Genomic DNA, 15744 nt, shown 5'->3' on the forward strand with positions numbered 1-15744 from the left:
GACCCCTGTGCCCAGATATATTTGGTCCTTGTGGACCTCATGTCCTCTCCAGGTCATACTAACTCCCCCTTCTTTCATATAATTCAGCCTTTTTTTTAAAAAAAAAAAAGATTTTATTTATGAGTGCTCTATCTGCATGTACAGTTGCATGGCAGACGATTGCATCAGATTTCAGTATAGATGGTTGTGAGTCATTGTGAACTTGCTGGGAATTGAACTCAGAACCTCTGGAAGAGAAGACAGTGCTCTTATCTACTGAGGTATCTCTCCAGCTTGTTTCCAGCCTTTATTAACAGTGTGTGACTGTGGTAATTTGAATGAGGATAACTCTCGTAGGCTCCTGTATTTGAATGTTTGGGCCCCGTTTGGTGGAATTGTTTTGAAATGATTTGGAGGTGTGGCCTTGTTAGGGGAGACATGTCATTGAGGGTAGGCTTTGAGGTTTCTAAAGCCCACACCATTCCCAGTTAGCTTTCTCCATGCATCATAGTTGCTGCCTCAAGGACATAAGCTCTCAGCTATGGCTTCAGTGCCATCCCTTCCTTCCTGCTGCCATGTTCCTTGCCATGATGGCCATGGACTCTAACATTCTGGAACTGTAATCCCTAGTACTCTTTCTTCTATAAGTTGCCTTGGTCATGGTGTCTCTTTACAGTGATGGAAAATTAACCGAGATACTATCTCTAAACTGTACAAGCAATATTGTGCTGAACACCTGCTTCCCTCTGAGAGCCTGGAATTTTGGGATTTGCAAGTAGATATTACATACGTGTTCATCCCTTCGAGCAAGAATCCTTGGGTACTGGATCCTTAATGAGCTTGCCTAGCTCATTGTGATTACACATTTCATATTTATAATCACAGCTCATTAGCGGGAGGAATAAGCATTCCCCATGTGACTCTGCTGAGAGAAAATTTGTGGAATCACGTGCCAGATTCTGACTCCTTTCTCCTTATGTGCCCCATTCACTGATGGATGTACCTGATATATGCTTTATAAGTCATAGCTATGAGTGCAACTCTGTGCTGGATCCTGTGAGTTCTCTGAGCTACTTGTTGGACCTAGGAATGGTGCTGAAGAACCCCTGGCATGGAATAAAGTATTTTGTACCTTGTCTCCTTCTCTCAAGACATAAACCATCAACTTTTAATTATGTAGTTATTCCTGGCAACCCTTGATTTAATATAACAGATTTGCAAGTCTGTAAGATAGCATGTGGTCAGTGCTTCCCTAAATAAGTAACATCCAAGAAATTGAATGAAAAACCGAGAAATCACTTTGAAAATGGTTTTAAAAGATGGGGAAGGTGCCTGTCACCATGTGGTGAGGGAAGGCTGGAAGATACCCCAGAGGCCAACCGGCTGCCACGTGGGGTAGCTGGACGCTACTAAAACGAGCAAATAAGTGGTGGAGAGATGGAAGGGAAGGAGAAGCAGGACAGTGTGTGCACTATGAAAAGAGGAGGAACCGGAGACGAAACGGTGGTGAGGAGCAGCCTGATGCAAGTAGCCTGCACTGCCACCTGAAGCCATGGTGAGGGTTGGCATTTGCTGACATTGAGGGGCTGTGTCGGGTTGGTGGTCCTGCAGCAGCAGGGATCTGTGTCAATGCCCATGGTCCATATTACCACTAAAGGCCATAGTCAGGGCTGCCACCTGAGGTCGTGTTGATGTCTGAGGTCTGTGCAGAACTGGCCCCGCCCTTCATCTGGGAAGTGTGGAAGAGCTGGCCCAGAGGGCCTGAGAGTGGGAGAGCTGGCCTTGTCCCTTGCTGGCTGTGGCACTTAACACCTGAGAAAGCAGCCCCAACACCTTGCTTGGGCAGCACAGGAGAGTTGACCCTGATGGCAGGGTTGCAGGCGAGCCAGTACAAAGGGCAGGAGCATAAGAGAGCTGGCCCCTCAGGCCCTGAAGTAGCATGCACATGGGAGACATGGCCCCACCCCTCAAACTGGGCAGCATGGGAGAGCAGGCTCTCGGATAGAGAACAGGAGAGCTGCCTCTGCCCCTCACTGGCCTGTGGTGGCAGATGGCCCTGCTCCTTGCCAGGACACTGCTGAAGAGCTTGCCTTGTTGGTTTGGATGCAGAAGAGCTGGCGGTCTGATCAACTCAGCTACCACCCCAGGCCCAGATCTAGGGCTTTGCGTTGGCCCACCCCAACATCTACCCCACCTATGAACTGCTGGAGTGCATGAAGGGGGCCAGTTCTGCAGAATCTAAGCTGCAGGATCTCCATGACACAGGGAAACAACAGAATCTTTGAGAGGAGTCCAGGCCCGAGATCTGGTATTGATAGTGTAACAGAAGCCAAAGGCCTCAAGCCAAACCAATGACTCACCGCAATGAACATTTGCAAGTAAAGCTGTTTAGGCAAAACGGTGTACAGTGCAACACACCATGACACACTGCAGCTTCCACGGCAAGATGTTTTTTCTAATTTTTTTTTTTTCCTTTTGAGGGGAAGGTTGCAAGGGTAAAGGGAAGCTATGGAGGGACAGGGAGAGGAGTGGGATTGGGGTGCATGATGTGAGATTCACAAAGAATCAATAAAAAAAGTTAAATTAAATAAGGGTAGGGAGGGAGCTTGTTGCTAGAAACATGGCTACTTTCAGCCTGTATATCTGGGGTCAACCCAAAAGACTTGATGGGTCAACACAGTTCCTGAAACCCAAGCCAGACGAGGGGTTCAGCAAATTGCCTGTCCCCAGCTTCCTTAGGGCCAATCTTGAACTCAGCCTTGTTTAAGCAGCCACTCTGGAGAATGCTCCAGTTTTGTCTGAACATACCTTTGCTTTTAGTCCAAGAGAGTGTCTAAAGGGGCTGTTCTTCCTTGTGTATTCCTCAAATGCCAAGAAACTTTTCAATACAGTCATTCTTCTGTATCTGTGGGTTCCACATTCATAGATTCTACCAACCATAGATAGGAAATATTTGAAAAAAATTCTATCTTCATTGAGCATTGCAAACAATGTCCTTTGTCATTATTCCTTAAACAATACAGTATGGCATCTATTTTCACATTTGTTTTGTGGTAGGCATTCTAAAGAAGAGATGTCATAAGTCTACAGAAGGACATGTGTGAGTTCTGTGCAAATACTATGGGAGTTTATACATGAGACTTGGGTACCCACCCAGAAATACTGCAACCAATCTCTACCTGATACTTAGAAAGGGATGGCTGTACTCCTATAGTCTGTGAAGTATTACTTGACAGTTATTTTGAGGATACTTAACCCACAGGCTTTCCCTTATTCATAAGTAAACTCACTATACTTCAACATTTACGGTCTCTCAAGTACTTATGCTTCCTGTATTAGTAGTGACCTCAAAGGCTGTGCATAAGGACACCTGGATCTACCTGAATCATGAAGATGTCACTGACCAGAAAACAACTAAGATGAACATACGTGACAAAGGAAGAAGAAACAAAATACAGAACTCTTGCAAAAAAGCTAAAGGTGTAGGGTGTCCTTTGAAGTCCAAAACAAAACAACAACAAAACAAACAATTTTCTAAGACTTAAAAAATATATATCGTGTCTTCCTGTTTATGAATTAGTCTTATACTGCTTATACTGCTAAAAGATGTTTAAATCCACCCTCTTAAAACAAATGGGCATGTTGGGCATGTGCCACACATCTGTAATCCCAGCACTCAGGGAGGGAGAGGCATGAGGATCTCTGTGAGTTTAAGGCCAGCCTGGTCTACAGAGTCCAGGACAGTCAAGGCTACACAGAGAAACCCTGTCTTGAAAAACCTAAATAAATAAATAGGCATTAGCGTAAAATTCTTTCTAAAAACCGAAATCAAACCCCCAGCTTTGTAGACTTAGTGCACTCGATTGGCACCTTACCCCATCTTTTCAGTTGTTTTTTTTTTTTTTCCTGATTCATCCAAAGCATTTCATACACTCTATCTTCAAAATCTATCTTCTACTATTACCAGAAATTTGGGGGAGTCCAAGCAGAGATACCACATGTTACTGGAGAAATTGGTGTCCCCTCTTGGGGTTCTTAGGCTCACTAATAAATTAAGGATGGATTCAAATGAAAGCTCAAAGGCAATTTTATTAGTATTTAAAAGAAAACCCCCAGGACACGGAAGCTGTAAATCTCAGCACTTGTTTGGAGGAAGAAGATGGAGACAAGAATGAAAAGAAAACCATGCAGTTTGAGTTAAGTTGGAATGGAGGGCAGCCACACAATGAGGAGGGGAACTTTTAGCAAAAGTGCTATAGAAAGCATCCTTAGGAGCCGCCTCGGGCCCTCCCGAGGTGGAGCCGCGCTGTGAAGTTCCGGCCTCCCTGTCCTGTTCCCGTGGCAGGACTCACGCTGGGAAGACAAGCTTTTATCTTCTTGCGGTTCTGCAGATTGCTTTTTCTATGTGGGAAGAGATAAGAGTAAACAGATTTTGCCGCTGTCAAAAAAAAAAAAAAAAAAAAAAAAAAAAAAAAAAGAAAGCATCCTTAGGCTCTATCCAGCATTTGAAAGAAAAAGAAGAGAAAAGTTAGACCTTTCTGGGTCAGGGCTGAGAAAGGCAGGCAGACCCAACAGAACCTCATGGTAGTTTGCATAGACTGTACTAGGGAATAGGGAGCAGGAATTCTGGAAAGGAAAAATGCATTAAAAATACATTATCTCACCAAAGAGCTAATTATGCTTCATACTATTATAAGGAAAGTTTAAGGTGGACCTGCCTTCCTGAGGAGCCATCCCTTGGCCTGGTGACTGATCTGCTCAATTGAATTAAAGCATAAGAAAGGAGAATTCCAATTTTTACTGTAACACTGCCATTCCAAATGCACCTTGTCTTCCAGCCCTTTGGAACCTTACCAAGTTTAAGAGCCCAGGAGGCAGCATTAAAGTTTTCCATAAAACAGTAATCATTTATAGCTAAGATATCATTTCCAGGGCCGGAGAAGCTACCACACTTCTCCTTTGTGAAACAAGAAGCAATTGCAGATTCTAGTTAAGGCCTTTCCCATTGTTACCACAGTTCCCTACCAAAGATTACAACATAGTGAGCTTTCAGGTGTATTTGGGTTTGTCTTACAGCTGCATCAAGTTGTTTATGTTAACACAAGGACATTAACGCTTTTTGAGGCCTCCTTCATGTTTACATAAAAAAAGAGATTAGAGGCATCCTTGAGGGGGTTGTTAAATTGCAGCCCATTGGGTCCACCTGTGACCCCAAACTTTCTTGCTTTCTTTTTAGATTTATTTTATGTGTGTGAATGTTTTTGCCTGCATGTGTTTATGTGCACCTGATGCAGATGCCTGATGCTCTCAGGGGTCAAACTAGTACATCAGATCTCTCAGAACTGGAGTTACAAATGTCTGAGAGCCACCATGTGGGTGCAGGGAACTGAACCCAGGTCTTCGAGCATGTGCTTTTAAACACTGAACCATCTCTCCAGTCCCTGACCCCAAGATTTCTGATGCCTGTAAGTCTGGGATAAGGCCTCCACCTTTGCCTTTGTAATCAGTTCCCAGACAATGCTAGAGCTATCGTTATAGATACCATAGGTGGGGAACTACTAGATCAAGAAAAGTCAAGGTGATTGTCATATCAAAGTCCCCTCTGAATCTGTGCTACTGAAAACAGCCGTCAAGGTAATTGGCTTGTTCCCTCATAAGGGCATGTAAAGGGTTCTTTTCCCATGACATCTTGACAGGAGATAGAGATGTGTTGCAGAATTGGAATGCCATAAACATGTAAATATGCTGTATTGCCTTTGTGGAAAGTTTGTCTTCTTTCATAAGATTTAAATCTATTACTGTTTTTGTTCCTGGGCCAAGTGTTCATTTTGTCCAGAATTTATCCAGTTGAAGACTAGAGGAATAGTGTGCAGTTTTACCCCAACCCAGTGGAGAGAATACCCAGAAGGATTTGACATGTAACACCACAGACTAGCCCAGGGCTTAAGAACTAGAGAACCTTTGTCAATAATAATAATAATAATAATAATAATAATAATAATAATAATAATAATAAATTTAGGTCACTTTTCCAGAAGCCCTGGAGATGAAGATTCATATGAAAGTGGGTTTTTTTTTTTTAAGTTGGTGCTTAAGGAAATTGGACAAGGAAGAAGAATAAGATATGGGTGGGATTCAGACAGAAGCCTTAGCCTCGCTGATGCTGCTAGGTGCCCTGGAGTATGAATTAGGACTCTGACTTGACTTCAAGCCATAAAGTTAGGCTTTCATCCACCTGTCCCTAGCTCCTTAAAGTACCTTAAGTACCCGTAGATCAGTCTTCCGAAAAGATTCACTGGTACAGACCATTAGAAAAAGCATACCGAGGGATAGAAGTCCAGAACTAAAAAGGGATTTTTAAAAATTTTTTATTTTTATTATTAGTTACACTTTACAAACTCTGTATCCCAGCTGTATCCCGCTCCCTCGTTTCCTAAAAACAGATTCTAAGGGAGCTGAGCAGGGGCAGTATCCACTATGTACCTCTGGCATAATGCTAACCCCAGAGGGTTTTTTTTTTTTTTTTTTTGATTGAGAATGTGTATTAAACATTTGAAGTTAGGAGAAAGGGATGGTCTGTCTCTGGAAGGGGGTGTGTGTGAGAGTAACTCTGGAGACCAGCGTGTGAAGCTGAGAACTGGAGCATGATCATCTTCAAAGGGACCTCACCCTCTTAAAGGAAATGTTTCATGTCTTCTGCTCTTTCCTTTGGACTCTGGAGTCCTTGTCCTTTCTTGCAATGCCATTGTGATATCCCCAGCTGGCTAGTAGTCTTAAATACACTGTAAGCTGTGTTTCCAGGGGTGTTGAGGGCACGGGCAGTTGATACACTCTATATTACTCTTCTCTGATCCATGCCAACAAATTGACACATGGAGGAGGACAGAGACACAGGTGATGGCCCAGAGCAGGAGCTCACAAAGCCGAAAAGGAAGAGCCAAGCAGATGATTCAGAAACAAACAGATGACAAGCCCTCTTTCTGCACAGACAATAGAGGAAAAGGCACCTGTGTGAAAGGAGAAGGAGGAGGTAATGGTGGGGCTCCACTTACAGTTTAAATGTCATCCCAGATATGAGAGGTTCTTACAAGAGCTGACACCTTCATCCTTTGGCCTTGTGAAGACCAAATTGTTGTCGAAATGGTGAGAGCATAAGGCATTAACTCTCTAAGCCAGATGAATGGGTAATGAACAGTCTTTCCAGAAAAATGTAGACTGGGAGTAATATTCAGCTTTTATATCTGACAAAACTAAAATTATAGTTGGGGTTATTATCTTTTCTTAGCAATTTATTTTGACTGTAATTTGGTATTAGACAGTGTTATATACTTAGCAACATTAGTCAGCCTTATTAAAATGGATCTGATGACACAATTTTTTCTTTTAAAAATATTTTAAGTTTTTAACTTTTTTCAAAATGTAGGATAACTAAATAGAGTAAGAATTATTTTTCCTACATGAATTTCTTTGAGCAAAATAAAATAGTGAGCTTTAATATACATATAATTCAATAAATACTTACATAAATATTTAAAGTATATTTGCTTGAATCCTACTACTTTATGCTTTATATGCATAATATGCTCATATTTTGCTAATACATTTAAATTTACCAATTAAAATAATCACATATGTTGTGCTATTTTTTTTAAACTCTATTTTATTTCAGGTTTCTTAAAGCCTTTTCCTGCCAACCCTCCCAAAACCCTAGGTAGGAAAGAGAAGTTTAGTGGAGTGAGGAGGCACAGACCCCTTTACTTCTTCTGGCTGTTTAGAGTCAATGGGTTCTTGGGGGGGGGGCATTACCAGTCTCTATCAACAGCAAATGCAGCAAGCAATCTCCTCTGTTTATCTCTGACTATTTCCTCCGAGCCTCTTTGCCACTAGGCGTCTCTCCCATTTCTCTCTAAACTGTCACACTGTCTATTTCTGGTCTCTCCAAACTGCCTCACTTTCTCTTTCTGAGCTCTTTTATTTATATCCTTAGAGTCCTAGACCATGCCCTTCTCCATGCTGCAGGAGGCAGGCTGTTACCAGCTGGCAAAGACCATGCCTCACAGGAGGCAGTTATCAGCTGTGGACAAACTAAAGCCCAAACTAAAATCCCACACTCGGGATTAAGACAAAAACATACTTACATAACATAACTGAGTTTTTAAAGAAACCAAAACTTCCATTAGACACACATAATCTTAGTGTTTAATCTACAAAATTAGATGCAGAAATATGTACGAATACAATTTTATTTTTCAGAGCACTAACTGAGGTGTTCTAGTAGACCCAAGTATGGTAAACATGGTTCTGGCAGGCTTTTCCCTTCTCTGCCATTTCCTCTGCCTTGCTAAAAACCGTTAGATTACATGTATAAAGCTAGCCACTAAGGCCTATTCCCTTATTTGGCCACTTCCTCCTCCTGTGGCTGACTACCAAGGTCCAGCGATCAAAGTATGGAAGTCCAGCAATCAAAAACCCCCTTTGGCTCACCTAATTGACATGCCCAATTAAAATTAAATACCTTGTTCTCTTTTTGCCTTTATAAACTGCCATTTTCCTATGGGCCACATCTGTCTCCTCTAGTTAGAGGCAGTTCTTTGTCCCTCTGGGACAAATATCCCTCCCTCCCTCCTCTCCATTGTTTCTTTTCTCTTCTCTTGCCCTCTATTTCCTGTCTTTGTCTCTTATTCCCTGCCCTTTGTCCCTCTGGGGCAAATAAATCTCCTTTGTGCCAAGAACTTGGTTTTGGGGTATGCTTAGCCAGTACCGATCCTTTCACTAAGTATTAAATTACATGGGCTAGAGTTCTATACAGACTGGCTTAAGTATTAAAGTGTAGTGACTAATGAAATAAGCTTTTGTTTGTAGTCAGAGTCCTTGGAAACAATGGGTGGTGGTGTAGACTAAGGTATGAAGGTGTCAACTATTGTAAGAACCTTCAATATTCTGTATGATATATGAACGGTAAGTGGAAACTAACTATTACCTTCCCCACTTCTCTCTTTGCATTTTCTTATTTGTATAATTGTTTCCTGAGCTAGGATCATACTTAGGCTGGCCTTGAACTTGTGGTGATCCTCCTTCCTCAGCCGACAGCGTGTTGAGATTACAGTATGTGCTGCAACGTCCCACTCTCTAATTATATCTTTAAATAATTATGTTCATCTTAGACCATTTGAGATACTATGACCAACTACCCCGTGTATCTTCTAAACAGCAGAAATGCCTAAGGGTTGTGGTGACTAGGAAGTTAAGGATCCAGACACTTGCAGATTCAGGTCTAAGAAAAGCCTCCTTGTTCATAGATAACATCTCCTTTGTGTCTTTGCATGGCAGATAGAGAAAGAATTCTTCGGGATTTCTTTTTTTTTTTTAATTTTTATTATCAGTTACATTTTACTAACTCTGTATCCCAGCTGCATCCGGCTCCCTCATTCCCTCCCAATCCCACCCTCCCTTCCTCCTCTCCTCCATGCCCCTTTCCAAGTCCACTGTTAGGGGAGGACCTCCTCTCCTTTCATCTGACCGGGATTTCTTTAATAGGGACACTAACCCATTTGTTAGGTTTGTTTGTGGCCTAACAACATCCCAAAGGTCCACTTCCTATACCATACTGGTGGCTAAGATTTCAATCAGTATTTTGGAAGAACACACAGTCCGTAGTGATGCTGATTTTCCTTGCTTTGGATCCTGAGCGTGAGTGCTCTTTTCATTATGTCTCATGGATATGAATGGATACATTTTCAAACTGCTCATTATCTTGTGATTTTCTTCTTTCCTGTGTTTTGAGGGTCCATTAATTGAAGTTCTCATGGACTGGAAGCCTCACCTGAGTAAATCACTTAACTTTGGGAATAATTAGAAATTGGGTATGGGGATGGCCTAAGGGATGCAACAGCGGTGCTATTTAAATATTTCTGTTAGAATAGCTACACACTTTTAATGTAATGTTAAGAAGTTGTCTTAGTTACTGTTCTATTGCTGTGAAAAGACACCATGACCAAGGCAACTCTTTTTAAAAACAAATAATAAGATAGTTTTTTAATAAGAAAAAAGCCCCAAAGTCTCTGGGCAACACTCTAAAATACGGTAAAAACTACCACTAGTGTTAGTCACACCGCCCTGGCATGCAGCGCTCCCTTCAGTGAGAGCACAGGCTCTCCAGAAGTTTCCACATAATTTTAGACTGTTGCCCCTGATTTTAAAAGTCCTTACTGAGCCAGGAGCCATGGCTCATGCCTGTAATCCCAGCACTCAGGAGGCAGAGGCAGACAGATCTCTGTGAGTTCGAGGCCAGCCTGGTCTACAGTGAGTCCAGGACAACCAAGTATACGGAGAGAAACCCTGAAAACAAACAAACAAACAAACAAAAAATAGAAGTCTTTATTGAGGCGGGTGGGTGGCACACACTTCTGATGCCACTACTTGAGAGGCAGAGGCAGGCAGATCTTGCTAAGTTTCAGGCCAGCCTGGTTTATATAGTGAGTTCTACAGCAGCCAGAGCTACAATAGTGAGACCCTATCTTGAAAAAAAAAAAAAAAAGTCTTCACTGAGAGGTCACTGAGGCACAGAGGTAAGGATCGGCATGAAAGTCAGACTGCAAGAGATACATAAGAAGGGCCCAGAAATCTGTCTCTCCTCCTGAAGTGCTGCCCAAGGGTCATTCTATAGCTACTAAAGCTGCTCTCTTCTTCATCCCAGGAAGTAGTGGCAAGGGGCCAGGCTGGGACTTGATGCCTGTGACCCAGACCACAGCCTGGCACACAGGACTCCCTGATGCCCGGGCCCCAACAACCCTTTGCCTCTGATAGATCTCCTTACTTTTGAGCCCAACCCTTCTGGTGGAAAACCAGCTGCGCAGCTTCATTGATCGTGAATGATGTGGGATACTTCTAGGAGCTCTGGACTGGAGCTGAAGTCTTGGTGCCAGTGGAATGGAAGCTCTCCTCCTCCAGGGATAGGCACTTGGAAGTCTGGGTCCTGAGAATGGTATATGCCAGTGCATACCAGGATAGAGGCACAGCTCTGGGTTGCTTAAGGCTGCTGCTTCTACAGTCCACCAGTCCCCCTTGCTCCTCCTCTCCACGCTTTGCCATTTGCAGGTACTGGTAGAGCAAGTTGGCATCATAGATATCAGACATAGGGTTATCTCCTAGAGCATAGAGCTTCCTGATTGGGCCAGCCCAGCCCTGCCTCTCAGCCTGGTGTCTGATCATGTCATCTGCTTGCTGGTAAGAGAGGATTCTGGGTTTGCCCACCAGGCCCTCATATTTCAGCTCCTTGCCTGTTACTTTCCAGTAGATGGCTTCCAGGCAGAGCAGAAAGGTGCCATGACCAAACCTGGGCATCTTAGCTCCAGCCATCCACAGGAAATCCATTTGCTAGCTGGGACAGGGAGGTTGTTGCCAAGCCAGTCACAGAGTTTCCATTGCTAATGAGGACATCCATAATCAGCTGCAGGCTTGTCTCCCAGTGGACTGGCTCCCCAAGAAGGAGGACCCCCAGGCTCAGAGCCTCTTTTACCTTCAGTGGCAGGGAAAGTCACTCCTCGGAGTCATGGTCTTCGGCCACTGCTCAAGGTCCACCATGTCCAGCTCTGGAACTATTTGCAGCTCATCTACTGTCACCACATTCTGGAGGCCTAGTGCTCTGGCATTTTCCACCAGGGGTCCCTGCCCAGAGACTAGCATCGGCTTGTTGTGCTGTAAGAAGAATTTCATGGGACTGTGTGAGAGAATGACGGGGTCTGGATCCACTCCAGCAGAGCTGACAGCTCCTGGGCTTTGTCAATACTTTTATGTTTTGATGTTCCCAGCATTGGTGACAGAAACCACAGGTACCCGCATCTGCTTCTGGTAATTTACCAGCTTGCTGAATGCTTCTAGAACAGCTGTGACCACTCTGTGGCCTCGAACCAGCACTCCATCAGTGTCAAACCAGAAGCCAAGGTGGGAGGGCTCGTTTCAGGACTAAGAATCCTCGAGTCCTTGCTCAGCGTGGCTTGCTATGTAACTGCTTCGGGGTCAGCAGCGTTGGAGCCCCGTAGACAGGATGCAGGCAACTTCCACAGAAGGCGATTGGCGTTGAGAACTGCCAGCCTGCCTAGGGCAGTCATCATGCCAGCCGCGCGTGCGCACGCTGACCAAGGGAACTCTTACAAAAAGAAAACATTTCTTTGGGGGCTTCCTTACAGTTTCAGAGGGTTAATCCACGGAAAGCAGACAGGCATGGTGCTGGAGCAGTAGTTGAGAGCTTTATATCCTTAGTCAGCAGACAAAGAGACACTGGGCCTGGTGTGGGCTTTTGAAACCGCAAAACCTACCCCCAGAGACACACGTGCAATATGATCACACCTCCTAATTCTTCCCCAAAAGTTCTACGAACTGGGGACCAAGCATTCAAACATAAGAGCCTATAGGGGCCATTCTCATTCAAACCACCACATTCGATTCTCTGGCCCCATAAGCTTATAGTCAGATCATAATGCAAAATGCATTTAGTCCAACTTCAAAACTCCCCATAGTCTTTCAGTCTCAACACTGTCGCAAAGTCCAAAGTTCATGTCTCTCCTGAGCCTCAAAGGCAATCCTTCACTGTAACCCCATGTAAAAGCAAAGGCAAAAAGCGAATCATATACTTCCAACATACAAACGGCACGGGACTATATACTACCGTTCCAAGAGGGAGGAGAGAAACGCTGGACCAGCAGGGGAAACTAAAAATCCTGCATTCCTTTGTCTGATGGCAAGGGATTTAGATGTCTCTCTCTTTCAGCTTTGCTGACTGCGACACACTTCTCTATCCTGGTTCCACCCCTGTCTGCAGCGATCACTGGCTCCACAGCTCTGGCACCTCAAACATCTTGGGGTTGCCAAGGCAATCCAGGCTTCACCTTCACAGCTTTACACAATGGCCTCTATCCATGCAGGACTCTCCGGCTGCACACCTGGCTTCAGTGGCTTTCCTTAAACTCAGAGGAAGATTCCATAACCTCTTGTATTCTTTTTTTTTCACGTGAATTTTATTATTATTATTATTATATCTTGTATTCTTCTTGACTTTAAAGCAGAACCATGTGGCCCAAACTGTATTGCTTTTTCTGCACTGTAATGGAAGTTTTGGTTTCTTTCTAAACTCAGTTATTTTATGGAAATATGTTTTTGTTTTAATCCTAAGTGTGGGATTTCAGTTGGGCTATAGTTTGTCCACAGTGTGGCTTTTGCCAGCTGGTAACAGCCTACCTCGTGTCTTGTGGGGCACAGAGAGGGGGTTGGTCTAGGACTCCGAGAACACAAATTTGAGAGCCCAGAAAGAGTGGTGTGGGATGCAGTGTTGGTGCGTGGTCTGGAGCAGTTTGGAGAAACCAGAGATGGCTGGTGTGGCAGTTTGGAGCAGGCAGAGGGAGAGAAATGGTTCGGGGCACGACAGCTTGGAGGAGACTGCTGTTGACAGCTATATCCCCCAAAGACCCATGGATCCTAAACAGCTGGGAGAAGTAAAGGGGGAGCTGCACTCCTTCTCTCCACTAACCTTCCCTCTCCTACATAGAGTTGAGAGGTTGGAAGAGAGGCAGAGGCCTAAAAACACCCCAAATAAAGTAAAACAGGCACTACACTGGCCTTTTGTACTGGTCTCTTTTTCCAGCATCTCTGTCAACTCCTCTGCCCTCAAGTCACATTACACTCTGCCTCCTTTCCCTGTATGTATATACCAAAGACAGGGATGATTACACAATGAAAAAAAAAAAAAAGAGATTTTCTAAACTGAGACTTAGATATAAAGTGAGACAATCTGCTCTTTCATGCCACCTAGCTTTGTAGCGTGACAGTGACTACCAGTCATTGAGTGCTCACCATACTGCCTGTTTTGTACAACTTAGCTCAGAGTCTGCTATAGTCTGTGTTTTGTAGGAAAGGAAACAGAAGCAGAAAAGCTGTAAAGTTCAGCAAAGCTCACATCGTTAGAACAAATCCAGGAATGGGAAACAGGTCCGTCTATTCTCAGAGTCTGAGTTCCTGTCACAACAGTCTTCTTCTCGTGTTTGTTTTGTATCTTTCAAAGACACTGTACCCCTCATTGATTTGTTTCTAACATTGGTGGTCCTGGAAGGAAGGCATTGTTAGCAAATCAAATTAAGTAGATGAGACTAGGCATTCTGAAAAAGCCGAGTTTTATCAGTTTCAATCATCTCAAACAACTAAGTAGCCCCCTTACAAGACAGATATAGTCTAGTATAGGCAGAAACAAGTGTAGATCCAGTGAACTCTGGTAGCAGGATACAGGTTGCTTCCATCTCTCTGCTCTATTCATCACATAAATTGTATAGATATTTGGCAGTTGCTATGGTCCGAATGTTTCACTCCCTCCAAAATTCACGGGTTGAAAGGTAATCCTGAGGTGATGGTTTTAATAGGTGGGACTTTTGGGAGGTGGTAAGATCACAAGAGCCTTACACTAGACAACAGGATTACTGCCCCTCAGAAAGAGAATCTTGTTTGCCCCCTCTACGTTGGGAGGACACGGTTAAAGTTAATAGCCCCTAGAACCCTGAGAAATAAAGTTCTATTGTTTAGAACAGAGCTGGTCAAAGGTATATTTTTGTCAGAGTAGCCTGAATGGATTAAGATGCCAGTGCCAATATAGCAAATTACCACAAACGTTGTGACTTAAAGCAAAACAAATCTATTATTTCCAGTTGTGGAGATTACAGTCTGAAACAGAGCTCCCAAAGGTGTTGACAAGGTACCATTCTGTCAACCGTATTTAACGGGGTGTGTTAGAGGAAAATCTGTTTACACTTTGCAGAAGTTAGAGGCCATCAGCACTCCTTGACCCATAGCCCTGCCTTCCATTTTCAAAGCCAGCAGCATAGCTTTTTCAAATGTCTCTTTTTTTTTCTTTTTTATTTTCTTTTTTAAAAATAATTTTTTATATTAATCACAGGTTATTCACTTTGTATCCCAGCTGTAGCCCCCTCCCTCATTCCCTCCCAATCCCACCCTCCCTCCCTCATCTCCTCCCTGCCCCTTTCCAAGTCCACTGATTGGGGAAGACCTCCTCCCCTTCCATCTGACCCTAGCTTATCAGGCCTGGCTGCAATGTTCTCCTCTGTGGCCTAGCAGGGCTGCTCTTCCCTTGGGGCAGGGGCGAGGAGAGGTCAAAGAGCCTGCCATTGAGTTCATGTCAGAAATAGTCCCTGTTCCCTTACTAGGTACCCACTTGGATACTGAGCTGCCATGGGCTACATTGGACCAGAAGTTCTGGGTTATACCCATACATTGTTCAAATGTCTTTCTTTTTCTGTGCTCTCACATGCTTTCTCCTATCTTCCTCTTTTTTTTTTAAGGGCCCTTGTGAGTCCATTTGGCCAACCCAGAAAATCAGAGAAGAACATCCTTCTACAGGATTGTTTTGTGTCGACTTAACACAAACTAGAGTAATTTTGGAAGAGGGAACCTCACTTGAGAAAATGCCTGGACCAGAATGGCCTCTGAGAAGCCGGAAGAGCATTCTTTTCATTAGTGATTGAGGTGGGAAGCCCATTTCACTTTGGGCAGTGCCACCCCTGGGATGGTGGTCCTGAGTTGTTCAACAACATAGGCTGAGCAAGCCAGTAAGCAGCACCCCTCCATGACGTTTGCACCAGCTCCTGCCTCCAGGTTCCTGCCTTATTTGAGTTCCTGTCCTGAATTTCCTTTGGTGTGAACAGCCATGTGCACAAGTTGCTGTTGATCATGGTATTTCTTAAAATATATATATATATATTTATT

The 15744-nt window shown here is 43.8% G+C and overlaps 1 pseudogene; it reads right to left on the reverse strand.

Annotated features, from left to right (window-relative positions):
- Positions 1–10791: 10791 nt before the first annotated feature.
- Positions 10792–12089, reverse strand: LOC110541944 (haloacid dehalogenase-like hydrolase domain-containing 5; annotated as a pseudogene).
- Between the last annotated feature and the right edge of the window lie 3655 nt (positions 12090–15744).

This window comes from Meriones unguiculatus, assembly GCF_030254825.1.
Source record: "Meriones unguiculatus strain TT.TT164.6M chromosome X unlocalized genomic scaffold, Bangor_MerUng_6.1 ChrX_unordered_Scaffold_30, whole genome shotgun sequence".
Classification (NCBI taxonomy): Eukaryota; Metazoa; Chordata; class Mammalia; order Rodentia; family Muridae; genus Meriones; species Meriones unguiculatus.